General features: G+C 39.3%; 1 pseudogene; it reads right to left on the bottom strand.

Annotated features, from left to right (window-relative positions):
* Window positions 1–355: 355 nt before the first annotated feature.
* Window positions 356–15,944, bottom strand: LOC122747305 (annotated as a pseudogene).
* Window positions 15,945–16,244: the final 300 nt, after the last annotated feature.

The raw sequence follows: 16,244 nt of genomic DNA on the forward strand, positions 1-16,244 counted from the left end.
AAATTGAAATAGTATGGTTCAATCTGCATCTAGATGCCACAGTTCTTTTTTTTCTGGATTTGGAAAGCATTTTCCATCATGAGTCCTTTGGAAGTATCTTGGACCATTCTATTGCTGAGAAGAGTCAAGTCTATCGCAGTTAATCAACACACAATGTTGTTGATACTGTGTACAATGGTCTCCTGGTTCCGCTCATCTCACTCAGCAATCAGTTCATGTAAGTCCTTCCAGGTTTCTCTGAAATCTACCTGCTCATCGAAAAACCACACTTTTTTTTCTTTTTTTCCCCCAGAAGTCAAAGAGCTTTATTCCAATCCAGCAAACTTTGGGGAGTAGAGGGTGGGAGGGCTAGCATTTAATCTTCCTCCTCGTCATCGCCAGTGTGCGGCCCCCCCCAACCCTTCTTGCCATTCTTCCTCTTGACCCTGCCTGCCTGGCCCCCCTCCGTAGGGTGAGCGCAGCGAGAAGTCAATGTGCTTCTGGGAGTCCAGTCGCACTATGAAGGAGGGGATGTTCACCACCTGCTTTCGGACCCTGATGTGCCTCTGACGGATGAGCACCAGCGCGGTGGATGGACTTGGCCAGGTCCAGGTTGAAGACATGCTGTCTGCAGGTGCCGCCCCCAGGAAGTCCTCGATCTTAAGGCCCAGGATGTAATCCAGCTTCATCTTGCTCTCGTCCAGGACGCCAGTGCGCACCAGCCTCCGGAGCAGGCTTGCCTTCGAACAGGCGCGGGGGGGTCCTTCTCGTTCCAGCGGTCAGCAGCTGCCCCCCGGCCTTGCGGATCTTGTCAGAGTGAACTTGACCCGCCACGCCTCGCGCTTCTTGTGGAGCCCTTACTCGCCGATCAGCTTCAGCTCTGATCCAACCGACCGAGACTTATCGAAGGCCCCCGGCGGTCCTCTGTACGTTCTTGCGACACACAAGCTCCTGGCGACCAGGCATCTTGGCCTAGCGGGGCGGTCTGGCTCGCGCTCCCTCAGCTCAGAACCTACCGGGAAAGGAAAACACATTATTCTATAAAGGGGCTCCTGGGGGGGGGGGGGCCCAATCGCCCAGACTGGTAAAGGGGCCCATGACAGAAAAAAAGAAAAAAAAAGTGAAGAAACCTGGGTCTTGGTTGATGCCGCAAGAGTGCAGTTTAGCAATCAGACATTAAGAAGGTACTTCCTGACCCCAAGTCAGGCCAAGACCTCAGACAGAAATATTGACTCTGGTGAGAGATGAAGAGAAATTGACAAAGTCATTGGGCACTATATCTCTGTCTGGCTGTTCTATGTTCTAAGCTTGGCCCCTTTGGTGAGGTTCATCCTTTCTACTTATTGCAGCCAAAGCTCAGAGAACTGACAAGGAGAGTAAGACCATTAATGATTTTCCCCTTATTGAATGACAGGGTGTGTGAAAATGATTCTGCCTTTTTATAATGAGGTATAGCTGAAGCCCCTGGGCATTAAGCTAAAAGACAGGTAGCAGAGCCTACTTTTCCTCTTATTGGAATATGTCGCACCTTACTTGAGGACTCCAATTGATGCCAGATAGAAGCAGAAGGAAGAGACTGACAGCTACTGTGCCCAATAGAGCCTGGCAATGACTTGGCAGTAACAGCCACAGTATTATATGGTAAAGAAGCAGTCACAAAAGCTGGAACAGCAGAGACTTAGTTCTGATAGCGATCTCACACCATACACATTTGACAGAGACTGCGCTATGTATGACCAGTGGGGAAAAGACCCAACAGAAGATGATGTCACGGTGACATCATCATATGACGGTAGCCCTGCAGCACTGGAAGCCATATATGCTTGTCTGTACATACACCCTGGCCACATATTTCCAACTTGTGTCTCTCCCACACCTCTCAGTGTAACCTTGTCTCACTGATGGTGTGTCTATTTGTGGGAGAGAGTATCCTAGGTTTAAGGGGCATAAATGCTTTATTGCTACCCTTTCTACAGAGAGGCAGTATGGAATATTGGATGGGGAACTAGATTTGGAGTTTCAGTGACTTAGTTTCAGCTCTAGTATGAGATGCTTATCAGCTGTGTGCTCACAGGTGAGTGATCTAATCCCTGTGCCTCAATTTCCTCATTTGTGAAACAGAAGTGGAGGGGTTGGATTTGGTGGCTACTAAGTTTCCTTCCAGTTCTAAGTGTATAATTTTATGCTTCTTACTGTGTTCTGTTATTTAAATGTTTTTGTTTTCACAGAATTGTTTCCTTTGGTTGACTAGCAATAAGTGAATCCTTAGTGGGGACCTGTGAGTTTTGGTTTTGAGCAGATGTTCATCCACACAATATCTTAAATTTGGGATAGCTTGTCCAGAGGGATCTATGAGTAAATTGAGGATGTACCTATGGTGCTATAATTGAAACAGTTTGTTTTACAAAATGTAAACAAAAAATACAATTCATTACATTACACCATAGCAATTTTGTTGCTAGTTTATATTTGTGTGTAAACATTCTTTATATAAATGTACATATATACGCAAAAGTTTATAAACTTTCTTTCTTCTCCTCTTCTTCACAGTCCATCCTTCATATCAACAATCAGGTTTCTATGAAAAAACTTTGTCCAAGGAAGCAAAGAAGCCAGATTATCTCAACACACTAAAACTTCCCTCCTATACATTACACTGTCATTACAAATTGGTATGGAGCAATGGGTCACCAGACGGTTGTTTTGAAGCCAAGGTTGTGAGATCAATAGTTGTGGAAGCTAGTTAGCTTTTCTCTATTCCATGGCCAATTTAGTGACCCTCTAAACCCCAGTCATCTTGTCAGATACATTCCATGAATCTTGGTGTGTACCAACCAAGAGGGTATGGCTGGATTAGTGAAAACCTATCTATGCTACTGGAAAAACAACTCACTGCAAATGCTTCCTGTTGGATGTTAAGTCTCGGGGCAGCTAGGTGTCAAGTAGGTAAGAGCACTGGCTTAGAATCAGGAAGACTCGTCTTCATGAGTTCAAATCAGGCCTCAGACTCTTACTGGTTGTGTGACCCCTGGTCATGTCACTTAACCCTGTTTTGCCTCAGTTACCTCATCTGTAAAATGAGCTGGAGAAGGAAATAGAAAACCACTCCAAGAAAACCCCACAAATAAGGTCATGAAGAATTGGACACGACTGAAAAATGACTCAACAAAGGGGGCCAGTATTGGCATCTTCATATATGAAAGATGGCATGTAAAAAAGAATAAGATAAACATTGAAAAACTATTTCCAAGACAGTTTATCAGCTTTAGCACATTCATAGTTTAGAAAAATTGATTTTTTTACATATGAAAATCTATTTTTTAATAATGATGGTTTTGAATTCTTGGATCTAAATGCCACTATGGTTAAGCCTGGCATACTCTCAAAATGCACCTTAATGTGCCTGTAGGTTTTCAGGCAGAAATGCCACGTATTAAGTTTTTGCTGCTCACTTCTCTGGGAATTTCAGATTTTTTTTTTCCCTGAAAAATTTTCATCAGAGTGTTTCCTATAACTTCTTCTTGAACAGCCATCCAATCATGCTACAAGTATGATTATAAATAAATCATATCATGCACATCATTAAATATAGAACCACATCTAAGTGTTTATTTCCAGACAGTGAACTGACTTAATCTTTCAGAGGCTGCTGGAATACAGAATCTACACTACGCACTGCCAGAAAGGACTCTAGGGGAGTTTTTTAGCAACATTACAATGTCTGATTAGCTTCTACCCTTAGTTTTATTTTCAGTATCTAACCTATGGGGGTAATATTGAAGTAATATGCTCCAGCCCACCAAATGTTGAGCCTACCAAGAGCTGGTAATGAAAAACTTCACACTTCTTCCAGCTACTGTTATGAAAGAGAGACAGTTTTGTCAGAATGTATCAATGTCTGTAATTCCATCCCCCCCCAATCCAGAAACCCCAACCCCCAAACCATTTGAAGTTTATGGGATTATGTTAAAATCAATTGTCAGGGTAATTGGAGAGGGTTTTTTTTCCCTTCTTTACTTTCCTAATTGAAGCATAATTATATTTTATCCTAATTGCTACCTTTGTTCACCCTAAACACCAAAATTTTGTCAATTTTTCAAGTAAGTGAAAATGATAACACTTTCAAAATTCTGAATGCTGGCAATGCCCACGAGGCAGGGCAATGTTCTACAGATCCAGTGTACATATAATAGTATCCCCTCTTAGTGAAACCTTTCCTAGAAGTCCTGAAAACTGGATAAAAGCTCTCATTTCAGAATTCTGTTTAGTGTTAAGGTCCGTTTGCTGCAGTACCATTTACCTTTAATCTTTAAGCTGATAACTGGAGTGCACCAAGAAATAGGAGCTGAGAGGAACATCTCATGATCTTCACAGCCTGCATGGATGCCCCCCCTGATTCTATTTATCCAGAAAATTCAGGTGCAAAATAATTTGGATTGATATCTAAGTCCAGGTATGTGTTAGTGCCAGCCAAAAGGGGATTGTTCACAAGAGCTAATTGTTAAATTTTCAATGTCAACATTTTTAACTTAGAAATTGGCAAAACACTACAAATGGAGGTCGATTTTTTGTTTTAATGATTGCCTAGACTAATAAAGTAATGGAGAAAATGATAATAATTCAGATTAACCTTAAAATCGTGTGTAACATATATGTATGTATGTATGTATGTATGTATATTGGAGAGCCTATGGTAAACATTTACCAGTACATCTATGTCTAAATCCTTTCCCTCATGGAACAGCTTTAAAATATCCTAAAAGTACTTATTTTTGTAAAGCTTTATTAAGGGGCAGCTAGGTGGCGAAGTGGATACAGCACCGGCCCTGGGATTCAGGAAGACCAGTGTCAAATCTGGTCTCAGACACTTGACACTTATAGCTGTGTGACCCTGGGCAAGTCACTTAACCTCAATTGCCTCACTTAAAAAAAAAAGCTTTAACTAGTGACACATCTGTGCATTTTTTCTTCCTTTCTTTTCTTTTTTAAGGTTCCATTAGTTTTAAAAAATGTTACATTGACAAATAGAAACAAACACCAACATTTCTTATACAAAAAGGAACAAAAAAGGTTTGTAAATAACAATGTGAATTTCTATCACATGCCATTTTTTCCCCCTTCAAACAACTTTATTTTTTAAAAGTATTTTATTATTTTCCAGTTACATATAAGGATAGTTTTCAACATTTGTTTTTACAGGCTTTCTACTTCCAAATTTTTTTTTCTCCCACTCTCCCTTCCTTCCCTCCTCCCCAAGACAGAAAGCAGTCTGATGTAGGTTGTATATGCACAATCACATGAGTTCTTTGAAACTGTTTTGGATCATTGCACTACTAAGAAGAGTCAAGTCTATCCCCATTGTTCATCACACAATGTTGCTGTTACTGTGTACAATGTTCTCCTGGTTCTGCCCCTCTCAGTCAGCGTCAGTTCATGTAAGTCCTTCCAGGTTTCTCTGAACTGCTCATCGTTTCTTACAACACAATAGTATTCCATTACATTTATATACCACAACTTGTTTAGCCATTCCCCAATTGATGGGCATTCCCTCAGTTTCCAATTCTTTGCCACCACAAAGAGAGCTGCTATAAATATTTTTGTACATGTAGGTCTCTTTGCCTCTTCTATGATCTCTTTTGGGATACAGACCTACCAGTGGTACCACTGGGTCAAAGGGTATGAACAGCTCCCATAGCCCTTTGGGCATAGTTCCAAATTACTCTCCAGAATGGTTGGATCACTTCACAGCTCCACCAACAATGTATTAATGTTCCAATTTTTCCACAGCTTCTACAACATTTGTTATTTTCCTTTATTTGTCATATTAGCCAATCTGATGGGTATAAGGTGGTACTCAAAGTTGTTTTAATTTTCATTTCTCTGATCAATAGTGATTTAGAGCATTTTTTTCATATGGCAAGAGGTCTGTCTTGCAAGAGGTAAACATTAAAATCATCAGCAGTTTAATAGGGTTGTGGTTGGTCATTATATCAATCATAATTATTACATCTTTTGCAGTGTGTTCCTTTACAATGTTCATAAATACAATAGAGACATTGATTTCAAACTGTCTTGGACCTTAAATTCTATTTAGTTCAACCCTTGGGATTGGGGCCCAAGGCAGTTAAGTGCTTTTACCTAAGCCAAACAGGTAGGGATGTTCCATTTGGATTGTTGTGACATAGGAGTTTCCAGGTGTGGTCTGAGCCTAATGTCCTCCATACTGCATTTCAATTTCACCACCAATCTTTTGCTAAATAGGCCCTTGTGCTAGTATTTGTAGTCTTTGAGTCTACAGAACACAAGGCTAACATGTATTAACTTTACTGTGGTTTTCCTATGTTTGTTTCACTGATAACATCTCTATTTTTAAGAAAACCAATACCATATACTTTTTGGTGATTATTACTTTGTAGTAAATTTTTATATCTGGTATTGCTAGGCCATCTTGTTTCTCACTTTGTCCATGATTTCCTTTGACTTCACTTGACCCTTTTTCTTTTCTTCCAGATGAATTTTTTAGCTCTTTGGTAGTTGGATCTCTCTGTCTGTCTGTCGTATATATATATATATGTGTGTGTGTGTGTGTGTGTGTGTGTGTGTGTGTGTGTGTGTATGGGTACTTATGTACATATGTATATAATATTATATATTATTTATATACATTATATATGGCACTGAATCTGTAGATTAATTTATGTGGAACTGTCATTTTTATTGCCTGCTTGACTCTAGTTATTTGTTACAAGGGAGGGTTCTTTTAAAAGAGGGCTATCATTGGAATTGGAGGCAGGAAGGTATAAATTCAAATCCAGTCTCAGACACTAATTTTTCTTTTTGTGTGTGTTGTGGCGCAATTGGGATTAAGTGACTTGCCCAGGGTCACACAGCTAGTAAGTGTCAAGTGTCTGAGGCTGGATTTGAACCTCAGGTAATCCTGAATCTGGGCCAGTGCTCTGTAAGGATTGGAATGATCCACCTGCTGGAGATTTACTGTAGAAAAGCTCTGCCATGAGGTGAACATCTCGAGGGCAAGGACCATGCGTCTTTTCTTTGGTGTCAGGAAGTGACGTTTGCTGGTAGGAGAAGAAGGGGGAGCTTGGTGCTCTGGCTCGATCTCTTTCCTGTGGACTGGCGGAGAGCGGAGCTAGAAATGCGCTCTCCCTTTAATAGATGGATGAATGTAGGCCTTTCCTTCTCTCTTTACCGAATTCTTATTCTCCTTAATAAATGCTTAAAAGTCTAACGCTTGCTAAAGCTTATAATTTATTGGCGACCACTCATTAGCTATTTTAGACAGACTAGCTAGAATTTTAGCCTTAACAGCTCTATCCACTATGCCACCTAGCTGCCCCTTCAGACACTAATTCTATAATCTTTGGCAAGTCCCTTAACTCCTCTCAGCCTCAGTTTCCTTATCTTAATACTAGCAACTGCCTCTCAGAATTGTTGCGAGTGTTAAAACTGAGATGATATTTGTAAAGTACTTTGTAAACCTTAAAGTAGAATGTAAATTCTAGCTGTCATCGTCATAGTCATCATCATACTTCTTAAGTGACAATGAAATAAGAAAAGAGCATCCATAAAACTTTAAAAAAAAACAGCTTGCCTTGTAGAGACTAGCATCTACATTGGATCACTGGCAATTGGGGTCTTGGCTACCACTTATCTTTATTGGCTTTCTTCAACTGCAAGATGGGGTGGGGTATGATGATATCACCAAACCCATTTGGGTAACTACAGCTTCTCTTTTTCTCATCAGTCCTTTCCTCCAGCCCACTCAGGTTCCAATGTGTATCTTTCATGAGTAGACTTTTTCCATGTTTGTTTTTATGTTTTGAACCACTGGTTGTCATTGCCTCTGGAAACAAGAGGTAGGAAGTCTTCAAGTATTGTAGTCTTGTATACTTCTGACAAGCCATTAAGGCTCATTTCCCCAAAGTATTGCTTGTATCATGCCACATCTCTACGGGTTCTTCAAACCTGAAATGGTTTCCTATTCCTTATCAGATCAAGATTAAATTCCTTAGCCTTGCAATATTAAGACTTTCCATTAACTAACTCACTTATACCAAACCAATGTTATTTCTCACTGCTCCTGAACATAAATTTTTTATTCTAGATAAATCAGTCTCTTGATTGGTTCCTTACAAATATCATAATTATCCTTACCTTTGCTAAGCCTTGCTGCCCCAACCACCTTTCTCTCTTATCACTTTCCCTCCCCCTGAACACTCCTATCCAGTTTATAAACTTTCTTCAATCAAAATGTCATCTTCTCAATGCACCATCTCTTCATCATCACAATAGCTTTTCCCTTTTCTTAATTTGTATACACTTGTGTTTTCCAAATGGTTTAGTGTTGAATTACTTATTTCTGTATATTCTGTAATGATTTGACACGTTTGTTTCGTTTTGTTTTTTAATCTCTACAGCTAGGGGGCAGCTAGGGGGCATAGTAGATAGAGCACTGGCCCTGGAGTCAGGAGGACCTGAGTTCAAATTCGGCCTCAGACACTTAACACTTACTAGCTGTGTGACCCTGGGCAAGTCACTTAACCCCAATTGCCTCACCAAAAAAAAAAAAAGTTAATCTCTACAGCTAGACTATAAATCCCCTTGAAAAGCAGAGACCCTAATTTTTTGGGGGGGTATCCCCCACAGTATTGAGGACATTGATCTGGACATATATAAACAAATAATACAGTTCTTAGAAACATAAAATTTGGAACCCAAAAGGGATCTCTAGATTGCCTAGTGAAAAAAATTACCTTACCTTGGCTAGGTCCAAATTATAACATGAGATTAAATTACCATAGACATGTTCAACTAAAGCTTGAGTTGATCTACCTGCCATGTCTTCTCTAGATTTTTCTAGTTCATAATACAGAACCCAAGTTTTGTTAAACAACAGTGGTACAAGTGTCTTGAGCTGTAACTCTCTCTAACTTCCTATATCTGTCGAATGTAAATCAATGACCCCCTTGGTTCGACATCATGGTCATGCTGAGATGGGAACAGGATGTGCGTGATTCAGTTACAGCTCTGAGGGACCTATGACTTCCTACAGGATGAGAGGAGATAATAATACAAGTGAAAAAAATCCTGTAATTTTAAAAGACAAATGCCTTTGAATGCTAGAAGAGGCATAATAATGTTGGAAAGGCAGATAATAGGTGAAGGCATTTACATTTTGATTATGATATATTTGGAAAGGCTGCCCCATGTGCATTGTCCCTAGGGGTCTCAAGAACTGGAGAAGCAAGCCCATATTAGTACATAATATTAATATGCTACCCCCTTAACACATGAAAATGATCAGATCAAAGTGTGATCACTTGCTATGAGATATTTTTGCTATTTTAAAAATATCTTTTTGCTTTGCTATAATTGTTTGCTATTCAATAACCTGGTGGCCTGCTTTTTCTTTAGTCCAATATATTGGTCAAGCAGCAAATTTTACCAGTACAGCAGATTCAATTCAATTCAAAAGGTATCTCTTAAACCCCTACTATAGGTGTTAAGCACTGTGATAGGCACCAGGGATACAAAAATAATATTAAAAACAGACCCTGTCCTCAAAGAGCTTGTATACCTATCTCCAACTTAGTGGGAATCATGAATCCCCTGAAGATGCATTATTTTAATTTGCACAGCATACTTCCTCTGGGCTGGAACTAATTACCATATTTTACATAATTACAAGTTTGATAGTGTGAATTCAAATGCATGTGACCACTTCAGAGTAATTCATTAAGTTCACTAATTGGGACCTGGCTTTATTTTAGATCAAAGGATTTAAATAAGCAGAGTTGTCTCCACATGTGTGATGACCATAACAGAACAAAGAAACATTGAATTTGATATTTCTTTTCTAGGGCATAGGTTTTTGGCTTAGTAGAGGGATGGAAAGGGTGGGGGGGAGTGTGGTTCAGAGAGGAGCCTATGAGGGACAGATAAGAGAGAATGATAAGCGATGGCAAACAAGGGTGAATGAAAGGAGAAAGAAGAAAGCAAATTGAATTTCCCACATTCTCTCCCTGGGAGCTGTATATATGTTTCTTAAACAAACACTCTAGACATCAAAGTTTCCACATAGTTAGTGGAAGACTAATCCAATATTGCCTACAATAGGGACAACATTAAAAAATTCCTTAAAATAGTTTCATATGAAACTCTTCACTCAGTCTTTATTATTGAAATGCAATTCAGCTGGCAGGATCTGGCAGTATAGGAAATGCTAAGAAATCAGGCCCAATCAAATTAATGTGAATTTTCCCCAAAAGAAAATATGCATGATCAAGAGGCAGTATGGTGGGGAAGCTAGGTGGCACAGTGGATAGAGCACCGGCCCTGGAGTCAGGAGTACCTGAGTTCAAATCCAGCCTCAGACACTTGACACTTACTAGCTGTGTGACCCTGGGTAAGTCTCTTAACCCCAACTGCCTCACTAAAAAAATAAAAAAAAAAGAGGCAGTATGGTATAGACTGCATAAAAACTCAGGAGGACTTGGGTTCAAAACCTGCCCTTGGGCAGCTAGGTGGCACAGTGGATAGAGCACTGGCCCTGGAGTCAGGAGTACCTGAGTTCAAATCCAGCCTCAGACACTTAACACTTACTAGCTGTGTGACCCTGGGCAAGTCACTTAACTCCAATTGCCTCACTAAAAACAAAAACAAAAACAAAAACAAAAACAAAAAAAACCTGCCCTTGACGTTTAAGAGTTGTCCAGGGGTGTGCTTGAGCCAGTTCATGAGTTAGTTATTAAATTTTCAGTGTGAGCATTCACATCTTATAAATCAGCAAACGCCTACAACTCAGGGCTTAATTTATTGTTTTGTTGATTTTCTAGATGTAAGAAAGTGATGGAGAAAATGTTCATAATGCAAATTAAAATTGGAAGTGGATTATGTTTACATATTTTCCCCTGAGGCCCAGTGTGGAACCTTTGCCAGCACACCATTGTGGGTAAACCTAAGCATGTCATTTACTCTTTCTGTGCCTCAGTTTCAGCTGTAGAATGCAGGGGTTGGATTCCACACGTTCTGAGATCCCTTCTACACCTCCCATCCACTAAGCTGTTGGTTTCTCTGCTGACATTTGGCAAATGCCATTTATACCAAGTCCTTCTCCTGGGATGTGTAAAGGTCTTATAAGGTTTACCAAATCTATCCTATAATTATTGTATGACCATACCTTACTTTTTGGAATAAGCATAGTCTTACAAATTATTGTATAAGATGAACTTTAAAAAATAGACTTGTAGGGGTAGCTAGGTGGCACAGTGGGTAGAGCACCAGCCCTGGAGTCAGGAGAACCTGAGTTCAAATCCAGCCTCAAACACTTGACACTTACTTGCTGTGTGACCCTGGGCTAGTCACTTAACCCCAATTGCCCCACACACAAAAAAATAGACTTGTATTTTAAGTGGAAAACACAAGTTTCTTATTTATATTTTTCTTTGTAGTCACAAAGCCTTGTATACAGTAGACATTTAATAAATGCAGTTGAATTTTAAATTCATAAATGGTACTTACTTTTTATTTACATTTTTCTTACATTAACTTCATTTCCCAACATCTCCCCTCCACCTCCCCCACTCAAGAAAATCCTTTATAACAAAAAATAAAAAGACAAAGACAAAAAAAAAGGAGTTCAATAAAATTAACCAACATTCCAATCAAGGCTAACATGTATGTGTAGTATTTTATATCCATATTCCCCCATATCTGCAAAGAAAGAAAAGAGAGAAAGAGGAGGGGAGGGAACGGACATGGAGATAAAGGGAAGGGAAAGAAAAAAAAAAGAGTGTCTATCATAACTTTCTTTTGGAGTTAAGTATGACCTTTATAATTATGCAGCATTCAGTTTTAATTTTTGTTGTTGTCCCTTCTATTGACATTGTTGTAGTAACTATTTATATTTTTTCCCTGGTTTTGCTTAAAAGTTCACTGTGAGGGGCAGCTAGGTGGTGCAGTGGATAAAGCACCAGCCCTGGATTCAGGAGGACCTGAGTTCAAATCCAACCTCAGACACTTGATGCTTACCAGCTGTGTGACCCTGGGCAAGTCACTTAACCCTCATTGCCTTCCCCCCCCCCCAATAAAAAGTTCACTGTGAAAGAGAGGGTGGATTAAAGGAGGCAATGATCAGAAGCTAAACAGATTTTTGAGGAGGGACAAGATAAAAAGAGAGAGAGAATGATAAACAGAAGAAAATGGTTTGGAGGGAAACACACAATTAGTAATCATAATTGTGAATCTAAATTGGATGAGCTCATCCATAAAATGGAAGCATATAGCAGAATAGATTAGAAACCAGACACATTTGAAATAGAAACACACACATAGAGTTAAAATAAATGGCTGAATTAGACTCTATTATGCTTCCTCTGAAGTAAAAAAGAAAAGGGCAGGGATAGCAAGCATGATCTCAGATAAAGCAAAAGCAAAAAAAGAGACCTAATAAAAAGAGATAAGCAGGGAAACTACATTTTGCTAAAATGTAGACACTGAAACAATATAAAAACATTTTACAAGTTTCTCTGATAAAGGCTTCATTTCTCAAAAATATCATGAACTGAGCCAAATTTATAAAAATAAAAGCCATTCCCCAATTGATAAATGGTCAAAGGATATAAACAGGCCTTTTTCAGAAGAAGAAATCAAATTACTAATGATTAGAGAAATGCAAATGAAAACAACTCTGAAATATCACCTCACACCTATCAAAAATGACAAATGCTGGAGTACAAGGGAAAATTGGTACACTAATAAATTGTTAGTAGAGTTGTGAACTAGTTCAAACATTCTGAAGAACAAGTTGAAAATAGGCCCAAAGGGCTACACAATTGTGCATACCCTTTGATCCAGCAATACCATTAGTACTGGACCCCAAAGGGATTTTTTTTAAAAAAAGGAAAAGGACTTATATGTACTAAAATATTTATAGCAACTCTTTTCGTGGTGGCAAAGAAATAGAAATTGAGGGGATGCTCATCAACTGGGAAATGGCTGAACAAATCATGGCATATAGAATATTATTGTGCTATAAGAAATAACACAGGAGTGGTTTCAGAAACAAACATGGTGTGAGACCTATATGAACTGATGCAAAGTGAAATAAGAAGAACTGGGAGATCATTGTGCTCAATAACAGTAGTGTTGTAATGATGACCAACTATGAAAGACTTGGCTATTCTGATCAATGTAATAATCTAAGACAATTCCAAAGGACTCATGATGAAAAAATGCTTTCCACCTTCACAGAGAGAACTGATGAACCATGAGTGCAAAATGAAGTGTAATTTTCTCACTTTTTTTAAAATATATGGCTAATATGAAAATGTTTTCCATAATTGTTTTTGAGTCATTTTTTAGTTGTGTTCAAGTCTTCATCACCTCATATGGGTTTTCTTGGTAAGGATACTGGAGTACTTTGCCATTTCATTCTCCAAGTCAGTTTACATATAAGGAACTGAGGCAAACAAAGTTAAGTGGCTTGCCCAGTGTCACACAGCTAGTAAGTGTCTAAGGCCAGATTTGAATTCACAAAAAGGAGTCTTTCTGACTCTAGGCCTGGCACTCTAACCATTGTGCCACTTAGTAGCTGCCCCATTTACATAATTTCACACGTATAATTGATATCTTTTGCTTGACTTCTCAGTGGATGGGGAAATAGTGGGAGGATGGGAGGTAGATAATTTGGGACTCAAAATTAAAAAAAGAAAAGAATGTTTAAAATAATTTTTTTGAAAAATTCACTTTGTATCATTTCATGTGTTTTTCCATGTCTCCCTGTATTCTTTATAGTCATCATTTTTGTGTGTAATAATAGTCTATCATGCCCATATACCACAATTTGATAAGCCATTCTCTGCGTAGCAAGCATCTACTTTGTTTCTAGTTTTTTGCTTCTACTAAAAGTGTGACTACAAATATTTTGGTGTACATTGGACCTTTCTTTCTATCTTTGACCTCCTTAAGTTATGTGCCTAGCAGCAGGTTCTCTGAGTATGAACATCTTAGTCATTTTCTTAGCATAATTCCACATTGCTTTCCAGAATGATTGGGCCAAATGACACCAACAACATGTTAGCATCTTCCTACAGCTTCTCTAACACTGATTTTCATTCTCATCTTTACTAATTTACAGGTTACCAAGCAAAACCTCAGAATTATTTTGATTTGAATTTCTTGTATGTTTGTGTATGTGTGTGTGTGTGTGTGTGTGTGTGTGAGAGAGAGAGAGAGAGAGAGAGAGAGAGAAAGAGACAGACAGACAGAGACACAGAGAGAGAGACAGACAGAGACAAAGACAGAGACACAGAGACAGAGACACAGAGATTTGGAGCTATCTTTTATATGGTAGGTATTTTTTTTTTGAGACTGGGTCTTCCTAACTCTCTCAGGTGGGAAGTGCAGAAGACACTCAGGCTGATCCCAGTGCTAATCAACAAAGAAGCTTGACCTGCTTCATTCCCCTAACCTCCCAAGACAGCCTGATGAATCTCTCTTCCTCAGAGCTCACCATATTGGTGCTGGATTTAGTGTGGACATCTCCACTTTACCCCTACTGCAGCTCAGAACTCACAGATTCAAGTATCCACCAATTTTAGTCTCCTTGGTAACAGGGACCACAGGTAAATAACACCATCATGGCTTACTTTTCACAGGAATCCTATGGTGACCAGGCTCAAGTGATACTTCCTCCACAAAGGTTTCTCTGAGGCCACTAGTAAATCTCTCATTCTTCTTTCTCTCTCTTCCCATCCTTTCCTTTTCACTCTCTCCCTCCCTCATCTGTCCTCCCTTACTCTCCCTGCTCCATTCAGCCACTTCACCTGTTCTTTTTTTTTTTTTAAGTGAGGCAATTGGGGTTAAGTGACTTGCCCAGGGTCACACAGCTACTAAGTGTTATGTGTCTGAGGCCAGATTTGAACTCAGGTATTCCTGACTCCAGGGCCGGTGCTCTATCCACTGTGCCACCTAGCTGCCCCACTTCACCTGTTCTTAAACAACTGGATTTCTTTTTTTATCACCCATCCACTCCCATCACACACACACACACACACACACACACACACACACACACACTCCTGCCATAGTAATGCTAAACTAATGTGAACATCTGATTGGCATTGCCCACTGTGCTTCAGAACTCCCAAGCTCAAGAGATCCACCAGCTCTAGTCTTTAGGTAGCTGTGATTTCAGATGTGTGCCACCACAAATCATTCTCCTCATATTTTTATAGGACTCTGTCTAAACTGTTCCTAAACTTAGCCATCTCTCCCTTCCATTTGATTATAAAGTCTTTGAAGTCAAGCTCAGTGGTTTTTAAAAAAATTTTTATCCCCAGCATTTAGAATAGTGTCATACATGTAGAAGATGCTTAATAAACATTTGCTGAGCTGAATTAAATTTTTCTAAAATATCCAAATTTGTTTTTTTTTGTTTGTTTTGCCTTGTTTTTGAGCATGGTTCCCTTGTAATGACAGGAGACTCTTGGGAGTTGGTGAAAAAAATTGAGGACCAGAAAGATTAAACCACTCAAGGTCACATAGCTAGTTAGTAGTGGAGCTTGCACTAGAACCCAAGTCTTCTGACCTGCAGCTCAGGACTTATCTGATTTTAGATTATATTTTCACATACATTTTCAGAGTATTCTGGAATAAAAGATTAATCTACTTAAGTGTCAAAAAAAATCACAGTCTTGCTATCCAAGTAAAACTAGTTCAATATAGAAACACCTTTGCTTTTTCTTCTGTGTTATTATCAGGGAGGAGAAAAACCAGGCTATACCCACATACCTCCACCAAGCTCTGAGACTAACAGTGCTGTAGTCAGGGTTGTATTCCTTCATCTTTTTATAACAACACTTCCAGAGAGCTGTCTGGGAATGACTAGCAAGGTCTGGGACAATGCCATCTGATCCCACTTTGCCTGTGGCCAGTTTTCTGTCCATGCTCTTTGGAAAAGCAAAGCATACATTCCAAGTGTGGTGAGCAAAATAACTGGTATCACATCCCATAGATACAGAAGAAGCCTTCGGTCTCTTAATGTTGCAATAGCATTGTCAAGGAGGTAATACAAATGTAGTTTTATAAATTTGTGTATTTTATATGTAAGGACACTGAGGTTCAGACAAATTAAATGGCTAGCTTGAGGTCATACAGCTGGTAAGTAGATGGCAAAGCCAGAAGGTGTAACCAAGTCTAGTAGTTTTTCCACTCTATCATGCTACCCACTGCTGTACCAGTAGCCA

Source organism: Dromiciops gliroides, chromosome 3 (genome assembly GCF_019393635.1).
Source record: "Dromiciops gliroides isolate mDroGli1 chromosome 3, mDroGli1.pri, whole genome shotgun sequence".
Lineage (NCBI taxonomy): Eukaryota > Metazoa > Chordata > Mammalia > Microbiotheria > Microbiotheriidae > Dromiciops > Dromiciops gliroides.